Consider the following 16,497-nt stretch of genomic DNA (forward strand, 5'->3'; position numbering starts at 1 on the left):
ATGTCCGGGGCCAAACTTTGGTCGAGCCAGACAAGGTCAAGAACCTCCCAATGAGAATGTATGAATTGCATCAATGGTACATGAACATTACCAAGATTTCAGATCCATTGTCCCTCATGGTGAATGTCAAGGAGGATCATTACTTCCATGAGAAAGTTGTGTTCGTTGAGTATTCTGAACTGTTTCAGTTATACAATCAAGACGCACTCGACAAATCTATCATCAGTTGCTATTGTCTGTAAGTGATTTCTTTCTGTAATTTAAGTCTCAAGCTAGCTGTAGTGATCCTTTTGATCAATCATTACCTGTAATTATCCTCACTATATTCTTTTCTGTGGTATTATGCAGGACGAAGATGTATGAAATGAGAAAAGCTAGATGCTATGGCATTGGGTTCATTGACCCAAACACCGTTAATGAATACACATGGCGGATAAATCAACATCATCAAAAGAACATAGAGGACAACATGCTAGAGTTCTTGAAGCGCCTCAAATACAATGAAGATATACTACTTCCTTACAACTTCCAATGAGCCACACTGTCTTATACTACAAATTCTCTGTTTTTGCCTACTAGCTAGCTATATGTTTTTGCTTACATATGCCCGCTTAATTAAGACATGTAAACGTGTGTGCATGCAGATTTCACTGGGTCTTGTGTATCATTAAAGTTGACGACGGAACAGTTGAAATACTAGACTCACTACTCAAAGTTAAAACTAACTATAACATCTTGTTTGGGATAGTCAACAGGTAATTTCAATCATTATTAACTATATATCTCGGCCTATTTAGTTCGTCATTTCATGATATGAACTATTTAATAACCCCTTTATTCATTTTCTTTGTCGGCGGGCAGGGCTTGGGCAAGGTTCATTAGCGTCATGGATGGCGAATGGAAAAAAAGCTTCAATGGTTTCGACCCAAGGTAAGTAATTAAGTAGTATTAGCTAGCTAGCTAGCTGCCATCTCTTTAATTATTATGCTTGATTAATTATTATCTGATCAAATTCCATTCTCGTAAAGGCCCTGAAGCAGGCGCAGGGGACTGATCTGTGTGCATTCTGCATTTGCGACAACATTCGCATGATGGCATCCGAAAGGAGCATATCTCAAAGACAGAAATGGGTACGCTTGTCAGAACACTATTCACAATTTTTACACCATTATCGATATCTAGTCACACAACTAATACACATGCATATTGATCTCCTTCTTAACAATTCAGAGAGGTGCGGGAGAAGCTCCTAGAAACGGAGCGCGTAGAAGCACTTCAAGAGGAAATAGAGGGATTTTTGCTCGACCAGGTCATAAATCCGAAGGAAGAATACTATTACCCGCTACCGCCCCCATGAAAACCACTTCCAATTGTCATCGTGCTCCGAAGGCACCAATTAGGCTAATGTCACCGGCTCCGAAGGCAACATGCATATGTAGGAGAAATTGTATATAGCTAGCTATACATTTGTGTATGTGTGAATTAATTAATATGGTAGTTTGTGAGACATTGATGATATATATATGCATGATTGGTTCCACTAGAAATTCTATATATATATATATATATATATATATATATATATATATATATATATATATATATGCATAACGTGTACAATGTGTAGTATCGTAAAATACCAGCAAACGAAAAAGAATTAAAATGGAAACACAAAATTAAATGAAAAAGAAATCATAAAACTAAAAACCCCCCAAACCTTATAGTACCGGTTGGTATTACCAACCGGTACTAAAGGGCTCCAGCCCTCCGGAGCTGGCTCGTGCCACGTGGTTGCCCTTTACCACCGGTTCGTGCTGAACCAGTACTAAAGGGGGGGGGGGCTTTAGTGCCCACACTTTAGTGCCGGTTATGGAACCGGCACTAAAGGGCCTTACGAACCGGTGCTATTGCCTGGTTCTGCACTAGTGTAGCAAGCACATAGTAGATAAACAAGACACACAATTAACATAGATATTAGCAGTCACACAGTACCTGCATTAACAGAGGGATAGAGGTTAGAGTAGTTAGCACCGGAGTAGTATGGGTGATGTATTATTTTCTTTTACTAAACTACCTATATCCTGATGTGGTGTGGGGCATGGGATGCCCCTGCTGCCAAAGCTCGGCTCCTCTACTATATAATGTAGGTATTATGTGTTTTGTAATGCCTCTGGTGTGTGCTTGCTAGTGTATGGTGATGTTTTGTGATGTTTATGTGATATGTGCTTGTTATGTGGTGTATGGTGATAATAAAATTACCATATTTAAAAGAGATGAGCTGAACAACAAATTACAGACAATTAAATAGCTGTGATTTACATCTTTTTTTGAGGAGTAGCTGTGATTTACATGTACTCACCACCGCACATGCATAAGACTGCTCAGCTATGTGATACAAACAAACATCCCTAAAAAAACTAGTTTCTTTTAAAAAAAACTAATTGCACAACATGGATCTGTTTGTACTTTGGCAGGCCCAAGGCCCAGACAACCAAACTAGTTGCACGCCCCGCTGCCTCCGTTTTCTGCAGGCCCCTAAAAAAAAACCTTTCTCCTCAAAAAAAAAAATACTCATCTGTTTTCTGCTGAATTCACCCAGCCTGTGCTTTCTCTCTCTGTTCTTATTCTTACCCACCGTCCGAGATAGGGTTTCCCCACCCACGCCGCCGGCCGCCGCTGTTCCCTCTCCACCCCACCGGCTACATCCTCTTCTGGCCCGCAGCTCCTCGTCCGGCGCACCTCTGGCCCCATGCTCCCTACCTCCACCGATGCCACCGCTCTCGTTCTACAAGGCCCTCGTCGTCCGTCTCCGGTACCACCGTTTGTCGCCGCCGCCACATCTCGCGGCTCAACGTCGGCCTCCTCGCTCCCCCTATGTGCTCTCTGCTCCGTCCGAGCAGCTCGCGGAGCCTGCCTTCTTCCCCCGCCCGCCTCAACGTCGTCCTACAACATAGCGCTCATTGGTGACTTCACGCACGTTGGGTTGGTTCACAGTGCTGCTGATTCTGAGTGTGGAACTGCACATTTTCTGAATGTGTTGTAGCTCCTAGAAGTAGAACTGCTTCCAGATTAATTGCATGTATATTTAATGTCCTAAATACTCATTTAAATACATACACGCGTCCTGGAGAATTCAGTTTGGAATATGTACACCAGAATTTGTACTCTTATACATGCCCAATTATTCAACACTAGACCACCCAAACAAGAATTAGAATTGTGAAATCCAAGCTCAATATCAATGTCTTGTGATATTTGGCATTGTTGGAGCCAATTCAATGTGCTTTGGGTTGTACCAGATCAGATGTGTGAGAAACATTGCCGGATAAGACTGTTCAGTTTTACAACCCTTGGTAAGGTCAATTACCTTTGAATGATATTTGGGGTGGTACATTATGGAATGTTAATCTCATGAGTGATACCCATTCTTTACCCCTGAAAACATGGTAATGTCTAAAGCAAGGATCACAGAACCCGAGGCCCAAGGGCTCACAGTTACTTGCCCCTTTATTTTTCTTACCGAGTCACCATTTTTTTTTTGGTATCCAGCAACCTACTATCCCATTCCTCTATTATTTTCCAGGCTTTTAATATATTAAAGAAGATTCCGGATGACACGAGAAAAAAGCTAGCTGCACGGGGATATATTGCTCAATCTGGATATGTGATGAAATATCTCCCAGTACCTCCTAACTGCCTCTATAATCCAGAATTCACAGATGGGCAAAGCATCAAGTCCAATGTGAGTTTTGTTCTGTGCATTTCCTTGATCTTTGTAAAGTTACTGATTGGTTTATACCTTACCATATTGTTTTTCTTCTTGTTTCAGGCCATCTCTATATCTTTGTTGGGAAAGATACTTGAAAAGATAGAGAAGATAAAAGAATCAGCATCTGGTTCCCCACACTTTGAATCATATGACACTGAATCAGCTGAGCTACAATTTTCTATCGGCCAATATATACAGGCCAGGGGTACTACAAAGGTATTTGTCATGATTTTGAAGCAAACTACCTTTTTTGGCGTGAATGGAAGCAAATTACCTAATTATTCATATTTACATGGAGCACGAATTAAATAGGTGCAAGCAGACTCTAGCTCATCAAAACTCAAAAGGACCAAGTTTGAGTCAGACTGTTCAAGTTCGCTTCTAAATTATCACCTACTCCCTTCGTTCCAAAATAGATGAACCAACTTTGTACCAAAGTTAGTACAAAGTTGGGTCATCTATTTTGGAACGGAGGGAGTAGTTATTAATTATAGGATTACAATTGGTTCCATTGAACATGGTGATGCTTGTGTGTAGATGACAAAAAGTTAGGAGTGTTCACAATATGATTGTGTCTATCCTCTTCTGAGTGTCAAGAAAATTTGGATTTTCCATAGAATCATATGGAAGAGCTTTCTGGGTTCTTGACCACATATTTTTTAACCATCAGCATGAGTGAACTCCGGCACCTTCTCAGTGTTCTTGGTGTTCTGATGAAATAAGGACCTGCTAGCGATAGTTTACCAGTGCCATTTGCATTTATGTTCTGATCAGATTCATGTATGTCTATTTAATCGTTGAATGACTTTTGTTTTGAAGGGTCCTCAAGGTGCAAAGAGATTTACAACTAGCACCGATTCATCTCCTTCGTCAACGAAAGAATGGCTTGAAAAGATGAAGACATTGTTCATCAGCAAAGTGTCAGGATTTTCATCACTTAGTGTGCTTACTGGAGATCCCTATATTGGAGCAGATGTAGTTGGACTGCCTTTTGAAGTGGCAAAAAGGATAACTTTTGAAGAACCGGTTACAGACATCAACATACACAGATTGCAAGAGGTTGTTGACAAGGGATTGTGTTTGACCTATAGAGATGGTCAAGCAACATATGCAATCAATGTAGGATCGAAAGGATCACCCACTCTGAAAGTGGGTCAAACGATCAGTAAAAGAATCGTTGATGGTGATGTTGTTTTCCTCAACAGGTCACCTAGTACTCACAAGCATTCTCTGCAGGCATTGAATGTATACATCCACCATGGTCATACAGTCAAGATAAATCCCCTACTATGCTATCCATATGGAGCAGATTTTGATGGTGATTGTGTACTGATCTTTTATCCTCAGTCACAGTCTGCAAAAATTGAAGCATTGGAGCTTTTCAGCGTGGAGAAGCAACTGTCTAGTTCACACAGCGGGAGACTAAACCTCCCGCTAACTAACGACAGCTTGCTAGCTCTAAAACTCATGTCTTCAAGAACCATGTTAAGCAAAGAATCAGCAAACCAGCTGGCAATGTTTCTGTCGCTTTCTCTTCATGCACTGCTGTGATCCAACCAAAGCCATGGACAATTACAAAAATAATAGAAAGTGCTTTGCCGCCAGAATTGACTTGTGAAGGGGACAGCACTGTCATAGATCTTGAGAAAGAATTCGTTGAGGCCTCATTTTCGGACTTGGTGTCCAACATTATTTGTGTTAAGGGCCCGGGAGATGCGCTCAAGTTTTTGAATGCGCTGCAGCCCCTTTTCATGGAGTTCCTACTACTTGATGGTTTTAGTCTAACACTGCAAGATTTTAGTGTACCCAAGCTTCTGTTGGAAGGAGCACAGGAGTGTATTAAAGAACAGTCTTCTGTACTTGAGCAGTCAAGAAGGTGCTTCAAAAGCCACTCTGTTGACTATAATCTCAAGAACATCAAAGAGAAAATATCAAATTTTGTCGTGAAATCATCTCGTCTTGGTCTTCTGTTTGACCCAAAGAGTGACCCTTCAATGTCAAAAGTAGTTGAGCAGCTTGGTTTTGTTGGTCTGCAGCTGTACCGTGAGGGGAAGTTGTACTCACGTCGTCTGGTGGAGTCTTGTTTCTCAAATTTTGTTAATAGACACCCACCAATTGGAGATGGAATTCAACATCCTCCAGAGGCATATGGTCTTGTGCAAAGTTCATATTTCCATGGTCTCAATCCTTACGAGGAGCTAGTACATGCTATATCTACAAGAGAAACTATTGTCCGCTCCTCAAGAGGTTTGCCAGAAGCAGGAACTCTGTTCAAGGGTCTAATGGCCATCTTGCGAGATGTAGTTATATGCTATGACGGAACTGTGGGAAACATCTACAGCAATTCAATCATGCAACTTAAATACAAAGAAGATCCAAGTGCTATAACTCCTGGAGAACCAGTGGGTGCCTTAGCTGCCGCTGCTATCTCTAACCCTGCTTATAAGGCTGTCTTGGGTGCTTCTCATAGTAATAATACTTCATGGGTGTTGATGAAGGTAGTAATTACATTGTAAATTTCTCTAGTCACTATTATATGCATCTGTATCTCAAGCTATGTTGTACCTACTGTTAACATGTTCTTAACCCAACAGGAAATACTTCAGACAAAAGTTAGCTATAAAAATGATGCGAAAGATCGAAAAGTTATCCTGTTTCTGAATGACTGCTCTTGTCCCAAGAAATTTTGCAAAGAAAAGGCAGCTATTGCAGTGCAGGGTTGCCTAAAGAGAGTCACATTAGAGGATTGTACCACTGATATCTGCATCGAGTATGTATATCCATGCCATCAATTCTAGAGTTAATTTGATCCTTTGTTTTTAGTATTTATTGTCATTTGCGCTGAATAGCACGAATATGACATTTGCATTTTCAGGTATCAGAAACAAGTTAGTTTGAAGGGAACTTCAGAAGCCACCCCGGCATTTGTTGGCCATATTCATCTTGAAAAGGTATTGTGATGTTTTTTTAGCTTTTCACATACAGGCTGTGTTTTTTTTGTAATTATATATGATACATATGAATGTATGCATGTATATTTTGCAGGAACATTTAGAACAGATAAACGTTAGCACTGATGATATTCTTCAGAAATGCCAAGAAGTTTCTGGGAAACATGGGAACAAGAAGGGAACTCTTGGTCTGCTGTTTAAAAACATTAGTTTCTCCACTTGGTAAACTTTTTTTTCTCTACTCTGCAATGGTTTTTCTGTTGCATCTTAGATACCATGGTTATTGGTCAGGACTGAGGCAAGCCTCATTTTTAGCGGGTAGTGGTTACACTGGATGCTGGTGACATATTTTTTAATACTTGTGTTTTTCTTGGTCAACATGGGTGATATCTAAGATTTCAACGTGAGAACTGAATACTTGATGTTGTTCGTAAATGTTTACTTTCTGATTTCATATATAGATTCTGTAACATGCTCGCTGACATGCATGTGCATTGTGTTGTAAACATATGCTGAGAATACCTTAGATGAAGACAGAGATGGGAGATTATGTTAGGAAGTAAAATGTTCCGGGAGAGGGCGTTCTGTGGATGAATGGGGAAATATAAAAATCTAACCACTGACACAGCATCCCAGAATTAAAATTGCTACCTTTCTGTGGGCTCCTCAAATTGACTTATCTTATTTATAAATTATAACCAACTCAGAAATGGAAAATTGAGGCGGCAAGTCAGAAACATGGTTAACCTCAATTGTAGCCGTATGCCCATATGCACTCTTTGCTACCAAATTTTCATAACTCCATTGAAGTAGCACGGTTATAACAAAATAGGGGAAGGTGATACTTTAATGATGAAAATATTTTCCTACTGGATGATGATACTTCATACTTAATATCCCCTCCAACTGAAAATAATGAAACCTTTTTAGCTATATGCACAAGAGTAAAGTTATACCCGAAATGACTTACATTCGTATGAAATTAGTTTAGTGCCCTTTAGTAATTTCTACACACACTAGCCCTTCCTCTTCTATAATCAATTGCAACCCGTAAACATGACACCAAGGGAGTAAACATTGCCAGTTATATAATGACTTTATATGGAGAAGTCTAAATGGGTACATGGAGAACTTTGTATTTCTGCATGTTCCTAGTTTAGCATGAGGTTATCTATTCTATAGCAATGATACCAGAACATACTTAAGTTATGGTAGAATTTTGGTATTCTCTCCAATGCCTAAATCTGTTCGAAATGAATTGGCACTGTGCACCCGTGGGACTGGAGTTTAATCCATAATTTAATAATGGGGATTTGTCTGGAGACAAGGAGTTTCAATACATTATCATTTGAGCATGATCTCTTTGTTATGTACCCCTCCGTACCAAAATATAAGACATTTTTAGCACTGTTATAGTGTCAAAAAAGTCTTATATTTTGATATAGAGGGAGTACTATTCAGTGTTGCCACATTTCTGTCTGTTTGACATGACATAATCTCTGATTACTAATATTATTGAAGTTAATCTGATGAATATTTTTCCCTCCTTAATCCTGGCAGTGATTGTTCATTCACACGGAAGCTGAGTGATGGGAAGGCTTCATGTTTGCAGTTCTCTTTTTTGGAATATATCCCTATGTTATCTGATTCAGTTGAGAAAGCAGTGAACGTGTTAACCGATTCTCTCTGTTCTGTGCTTCTGGAGACAGTTATAAAAGGTACTGTAAGATGCAGAAACTAGTCAGCTTCCATGGAAATTTCATTCGCTGAATAAATTACAGTCGTTCTTTTATTAGTAATAAATTGGTTTCTCCTATCTTTTTGGATGAAAGATCGGATGTACTGCTCTTTGATTTGTCAACACCGGTCATGTATAAATTAGAGAATTTCATGTGTATAGTCGCCTATAACTTTGTTCTTGGATGAGGCTATTGTTTTCAGTGGACTGGTGGTTCTGTATGTTCGTTCTTATGATGCCATTGTAGGGCATGGCCTTTGGCTTTGTATTCTGAGTTCTTGTGCTTAAGATCGTTGATGTGTATATCTGTATTGCCTAGCCTTTTCCATCAGTTCGGATTTTTGGTTGCGTTGGCTAGTGCATGAAGGCCCTTACGAACCGATACTAAAGGTGATCGCGGGGCCCCGGCCTGAACCGGTACTAAAGGTTAGCCCTTTAGTACCGGTTTGTGCCATGAACCGATACTAAAGGTGATCGCGGGGCCCTGGCCTGACGCCAGCCTGCCACCACCCCTTTAGTACCGGTTCGTGGCACGAACCGGTACTAAAGGTTCAAAACGAACCAGCATTAATGCATAGCCGTTCGAACCGGCACTAATGGTACCTATAGTGCCGGGCCAAAATCGAACCGGGACTAATGTGTCTCACATTAGGTCATTTTTCTACTAGTGTATACAATTAAACGGGGTATTGGTGTCTGGGCCCACAATATATATTGATTGAATGGATGTTTGCTGTCTGGGCCTGCAAAATAATAGCATGCGTGTTGTGGCAATTTGCTTTTTGAGGGATCATTATTTGCAGCGCTATTGCTCTGATTTGGAATACTCAAATTCAGTTTTGGGATTCCACTAATTTTTTAGTGCAATCTTATGCATAAGAAATTAATGTATATGTGCTCAACTATCTCTTTCTTTAAGGGGACATTAAAGATTCTTAGTTAACAATTTAGATGGTGTTCTACATATGTTATTCCACCTATTTTTGTGGCAGTGTGTGAAGGACTCTGCTAAAAAAAAGTCTGTTTGCTCTGCAGGTGATCCTCGAATTCAAGATGCTAAAATTATGTGGGTCGGGTCTGATGCAACACCTTGGGTTAAAGACACAAAAAAGGTATCAAATGGTGAGCCAGCAGTAGAAATTATTGTTGAAAAAAAGGAAGCTAGGAAGAACGGTGACGCATGGAGAATAGCGATGGATGCATGTATACCAGTCATCAACCTCATTGACACAAGAAGGTCCATACCTCATGGTATTCGGGAAGTGCGAGAACTTCTTGGTATATCATGCACCTTTGATCAAGTTGTTCAGGTTAGCCTTCTTGCATCTGTTTGCAAAAGCTTCATTTTTTTTTTGTAAAAACTAAAGCGAGAAACGTTTCACATACTTGGTAGGACTCTTGTTTTTTCCGTAACTTAGGACGATCTTAAAAAAATAGTACCTTTTTTCCTAACACAAGTTTGAAAATTTTGGCCGCACCTTTACCACCGGGACAAGCTAATTTTATTAGGGCGAGCCTTCCATCATTTTGGTTTGTTAAATGTGGTTATCCTGTAAATACTATATTGAATATGATAATAAATCAAAATATGGTTTGGTTTTTGTAAATACCAAACTAATCAAAGTTTATGTATTTTAAAAAATGAGGCATACATATTACACCTGTTTGCATATCTGCATGTCCCATTTACTCAAATTAATCTGCAAATTTACTTCTAAGAAACATGTAATGGTAGGGTCAAGGTTGAGGGAAGGAGGGGGAGAGGGAGAGAGATGAAGGCGAGGCAGGGAGTGCCGCTGGGCTGTTTTGGTGGGTGGCTCGGCGGCATGAGTTGGTCTGCCCCTGTTGGGATTGACTATCCTGAGGCCAAGCGCCCAAATTCCAATGTTTGGAGAATCAGGATGTAAGAGTTGTTCGGCAATTAGATAGAATTTTCTGTTTGTATACTAAACTAACTGAGGCCATATGGTTTTCGATTTCCATACTACCGTAACCAAGACCATACTAAGTGGACAGTTTGATTTCCGCTTTTGTGGTTCAGTACAGATACAAACATCCTAAATTTTATCATTCATTTAAATCTGATATGTGTTGCTGCTTGGTGATTTACCTTTCATCCGGTTTGAATCAAGTGTTGTAACACTTAAATGATTTTGCTATAACTGTTTTGTGGTTGTCGATTTGTGCAGCGCCTGTTTTCAACTTTTATCTTTATGTCCTATTTCATTAGATACATTCTTGTTTGATGCTTTGTGCAGTGCCTTTCGAGAACTATGAACACAGTTGCTAAAGGAATTCTGAAGGACCATTTGATACTTGTGGCAAACAGCATGACATGCACTGGAAACTTGAATGGGTTCCACAAGGGTGGTTACAACGCGACCCTACGTTCATTAAAAGTTCAAGCACCTTTTACACAGTCCACCTTTGTAAGTTTATTTCTGATTTTTTTTTTGATTTGTTTTATCACCACAAACACTATGCTGATGTCCTGGTCTTCTTTTGTAGACCCCTGTGAAATGCCTCGAGAAGGCTGCAGAGAAATGCCATACTGATTCATTGGGTTGTGTGGTCTCATCATGTTCATGGGGAAAGAGTGCAGCACTTGGCACGGGGTCGTCTTTTCAGATTCTTTGGAACGAAAATCAGGTAAGCTGGTTTTGTAACCCGCTGGAGCTTATTATTCATATCAGTAATGGAGCTTGAGTCAATATTTGGTGGCGGCAAGGATCTTCAGATGGTAGGGCCATATGCTTATGTGCATGCATATCTTATTCCTATTAATTGACTCGTTGTTTCTCCATCTGAAACAATGTAATTATTGGTATATTTAACAGAACTACAACAGGTGCTAGAACTTCCTCAATATTCAAAGCCCAAAACTGACCACTTAAATAAAAACAAGGCCATCAATTCAAATATTTGGATTATTATTATATTTGGCACTGTGAGATCAGAGTGCACATAATTGGAGAAAGTGCTTTGTTTTCACTTTTGTGGCACTGCGATAGGCTAGCAAATGCTTTGTTTTCACTTTTGTGGCATGCATGTCAGTAGGTGCTTTGTTTAGCGGGCACTTCTTTCAATAAGGTTGGGTTGTGCTCATCTATGAGGCAAGGGTGAAAGCAACACAATTCTTTTATTTTTTAAGAAACCAAAGCAACGAAATTCTTTTATTACTAATTCTGCAGTGAGTCTTTGTTGTGTCGCCGAGTCCTTGGTGTGTGTATGTATTCTTCTCTTATCTGACTCATGGTTGATGCATGCTGATGACCTGAGGACTTGTCGCTGAGGCAGCACTCTTCAACGATTGATGGGACACTGATGCATGCTAGAGAATGTCGAGTACACATGCATGGTCGCTTCTATCGCCATGTCATGATCATGTCCATGGCGATGAGCTATGTTGTCCTGAATGTGTGTGTACCTACACGTCAAAACAAAGCATTTGCTACCGATATTTAATTTACAAATATTTCTTCTCCAAATAGTTTGCAGCACTTAGTTTTATTTATGTATTGATGTACATTGTAAGTTTGTAGCCGTGTGCTAAATGGATAGTTCTTGAGGATCTTTCCTATTGCAATCCAGCCACAACTTTCAACCTTGTGACAAACTTCCAGTGTAAAGGTTCCAACAAGATTTTTATAGATCTCAGCCTTTCTTTGCTTTTAAATCTTCTCTGTTTGGTTTCTATCGTTTTGTTAATACATCGTAGAAGATAGATTATGAAGAACTACAGGATGCGTTCTGTTTAATAATTATGTAGATCTAATGGGTACAATCTGTTTAGGTACGGTTATTATGTAAATCTAACGGTTGTGATGTACTAATAAATAGATGTCCACCAGATCAATGGTTGGATGTTTCTCTCTTTTTTGTGGGAGTTTCTAACCTATTTCTCTATTTTTGACCTGCATTTTGGTTTTAATATATAATTGATTTGACCATTGCAGCTGAAAAGCAACAAGGAGTATGGTGACGGTCTGTATGATTTCCTGGCCTTGGTGAGGACCGACCAAGAAAAGGATGCGTACACATTCTTGGACGATGTGGACTACCTTGTTGAAGACAACATGATGGATGATATTTGCTTATCACCGGAATGGGATGGGACCCATGGAATGCCCACTTTTGAAGATAATCCTGAACAGGAAATTACTGAGAAGAGCAACTCATGGGAAAATGACACAACGGCGAATGCAAGCTGGGAACAAAATGTAATTGCTTGGAATGACTCTGGTAATGCTCAGAATGTTGATGCACAGGATGATCCATTGGGGAGTGTGGCAGCTAAGGCTCAGAATTCTTCTGCGCAGCATATGGATGGAAAGAATGATTCCTGGGGATGTGTGGCAGCTAAAACTTGTACTGCAGAGCCTATGGATGCAGGGGATGATTCCTGGGGGAGTGTGACAGCGAAGGCCCAGACTTGTGCTGCACAGGAGGACTCCTGGGGCAATGTGTCTGCTTCACCGTCAGATAATGCGTGGGGTGCTGCTCAAATTTCCCAGGGTCACGAGAATTCGGATTCAAAGCAGCCAGATTCTTGGGATGGCTGGAGTTCTGCTCAGACCGATGACTCAAGTGCTGATAATTGGAAGACCAATTCCTCTGGCAACAACAAAGGCTGGAAATCGGAGGGATGGGATGCCAAAGAAAACCGGAGGGACAAAAGAGACAATCCAGGCAGGCCCCCAATGAGACCTGTTGAGAGGCCACCAAGACCACGGTACGAACTACCAGCTGAGGCGAAAAAGGTTCTACGAGAAATTGAACCCATTGTAACCATGGTCAGAAAGATCTTCCGTGAATCATGGTAAATTATATAACGGTTTACTTGCGTGCTTCATGATATGCAAAACAGTTATTTTGTTTGTACCATCTAATCTTAAATATATTCATTATCTTAAAATTTGCAGTGATGGCGTAAGACTTCCCCTGGAGGATGAAAAGTTTATCATAGAAAAAGTTCTGGAACACCACCCTGAAAAGGAAAAGAAGGTGTCTGGTGGAATTGATCATATAATGGTATGGATTCTTGATTTCTTGTGCTATCTTTTGCCTTCTATAACTTTTCTTTAGGTTAAACCCCGAGGAGTTGAGATGAGCTGCTCTGCTTGCCACAAATTAACGACCACCTGAGAGTCTGTTTCTAGCACCACTTGCTGATAGCCCTTCTCAAATAGCTTGCATTAAACCATCCTACAATCTAGAATGTCTGCAGTTGTTGAATCAACAATTCCTTCGTACTTCGACAGTAACTGTTCCCGTTCCGGCAGCCCGACCCTGAGATGGAATGGCACCGTCCTATTGATTTTAACCCATGATTCCTCAGGCTGCCGCTATCTCCCTGTCACCGGAGTAGTGATCAGAACACTAGCTCCTTCAAAGGTATCTCCAGAGACCTTCAGAGCTCATCCGCCAATCCAACCGATCACCTCGGTTCGTACTGCACATCACCATGATTGTAGTTATTACGGATCCCCCAGATGCACCACATAATGGAGACTGCAATAAGCCGCATCCTTCTTGGGAAGAATCCAAACATTGATCAAGCACATCCTTCTTGGGAAGAATCCAAACATTGATCAAGCACATCCTGCGTCCAAGTTCCTGGGTGTAAAACTGGCATATCAAGAACCCCTGTGCAGCACACCGGAAAAGCTCAACATACTCACACTTCAATAAACACTGGTATCGTGACTCCTCCTCATGGCCACATAAAGGGAAGAAGCTTAAGTCCTGAATGTGCCTTATATTCAACTTGCCAAAGCAGGGCAGTACATGCCACAAAAAATGCGAGTTTTGGGCATAACTTGGAGACACCACAAGGTCTTCCACGCCTCTTTTGAACCATCTGAACTACCAACAGCTAGTTCTCTGTAGGCTGACCATACAGAGAATAGAGCTGACTTTTCCACCGTCCGTGCCAAAAAAAAACTGCAGTTCCCTTCTTGGATGCAGCATGCTATGAATGGTGTCTACATCAAAGGGCAAGAACATTTGCTGTATCAGTTCACTATTCCATTGGTTTTCATGTACTCCTTCTGTCCCATAATATAAGAACGTTTTTGGCACTACACTAGTGTCAAAAACGTTCTTATATTATGGGACGGAGGGAGTATGTTCTAGCCTTCCCAGTGGCCTACACCAGGCTGTACCTTCTATCCATCGATTATGCCAAATTCCAGTAGTTCTAACATCTTCTATCAGACGGACCAGGCCCTATTTCATCACAGCTCTCCCTTTACAAATTGCTTCCCATGTTGGTTAACCACTACTTGGGCAATTAGCGTTTAGCACATCACCATTGGGATAGTAACAGATCTATATTCTGAAAGCCTAACCCCCCCTTGGCCCTCCTTGTCAAGCAACCCACTCCAGAACCTTTTGCGAGCTTGAAGCAACTCATAGAATTAGCTGTAGAGACTGGATTATTGACTTTAGTAGCACTTCTTTCCCTGCACCCTCGGTCTGGCCTGTTCCACAAATGTGTTCAAAATGCTATTGTGTAATGCAGCCAAATGCAGTAGGCAGCCCCAATTGAGGGATTCCCTTACTATCTGCACAACACTCCAAACATGAACCTTGAAAGCATCAGGACAATTTGGAGCGAAAATAAATTGAACTTTTCTTCTTATTGGCACATTGACCCGATCCAGCACTGTAGAAACTACAAATTCAAACGAGTGTTGCTCCGCACATCTTCCTTCATAAACACCATACAATCACCTGCGAAGAGGAGATGTGCAATAAATTTTCCCTTTTATATCTAATGTGTTACTATTTTGTGCATCGCAATTAAAATATGCAAGATATTTATTTGGCTCATGTTTGGCAGGTCAACAAGCACCACATTTTCCGGCAAAGTAGGTGCTTCTACGTGGTGTCATCAGATGGGACCCACACAGACTTCTCCTACAACAAGTGCATGGACAACTATGTGAGGAAGAACTACGCGGAGCACGCCGAACTGATCTGTGGGATGCACTTCAAGAAGTGCAATCGTGATCAGCCACCAGCAGTTGATGGAGGCGCGGCACCAGCCACTGAAGCCAAGGCATCTCAGTCGACGAATCCGGGCGAGGACACTCTGCCAGGCCCACCGGCAGGAACTTCAGCTTCTTTGACAATGATCACCCAGGAGGAGACACCAGCTTTTCCGGCGGCTACTCCAGACGATACACTTACCCAGCAGGAGGCTGGAGCTGTCGATGACAAGTGGGTCTAATGATATGATTGCTTAGGGTGTGTGGAACTGAACTGAACTGCTGCACATACCTGCTTGTAGCATCTCATGGTAATACCTTTCTGCTTGCCCTGGCTGACAGTAGCCGTCCTTTAGACGTGATGGGCCGCGTTTCCTGTCGTATGCTATCCGTCTTCCCGACGAACCCTGTAAATTCTGGGAGAGCGGCCATACCATGATCGCAACTAGTTTTGACTTTCGGCCCTCCTTTGATCTCCTTGGTTTCTGGTTGTGGTGTGGCGTAGTGTGGTTGTTATATCCTGTGCTTGTTGCTTTTGTATTGGTTTAACTGATGTGTGAATGAACTTGGTGCTGTCTCAGGTTTGGTGATTTCGGTACAGGGGCTGTTCTAGATCTACCATCTACTACCATGCAAACCTGGCTAGGCATGAATTTTCAGATCCAAATTCAAACTACACATAGAAAATAAAGCTAATCCAGCTATGAATAGTGTTCAAAATTTTGTCTTTGTATTTTTATCTTTTTCTGACACTAGCTATTCGCGTTTTGATTTGTTTTTACTTTGTCTTTTTTGTAGATCGAATTTGGATTCAAACTTTTATAGGATTGCAGACATAACCACTTTGGAGTTATGCAAAAATAATAATTAATCTTGGTGAGACATCTAAGCTAGCAAATGAATGGGCTGATGAATCGGACAGGAATGTAAGCCTATAAACATTCTAATCAAACATCATTTTCTGATCATAAAGTAACTACATAGCAATATGATTCACCGTGGGAATTACATCATATGGATCGGCGGTTCATGTGGCCATTATAATGA

At 41.0% G+C, this 16,497-nt stretch overlaps 1 pseudogene; it reads left to right on the forward strand.

The window, feature by feature from the left end:
- Positions 1-886: 886 nt before the first annotated feature.
- On the forward strand, positions 887-16,030 carry LOC123138854 (DNA-directed RNA polymerase V subunit 1-like; annotated as a pseudogene).
- Positions 16,031-16,497: the final 467 nt, after the last annotated feature.

Source organism: Triticum aestivum, chromosome 6B (genome assembly GCF_018294505.1).
Source record: "Triticum aestivum cultivar Chinese Spring chromosome 6B, IWGSC CS RefSeq v2.1, whole genome shotgun sequence".
NCBI classification, from domain to species: domain Eukaryota; kingdom Viridiplantae; phylum Streptophyta; class Magnoliopsida; order Poales; family Poaceae; genus Triticum; species Triticum aestivum.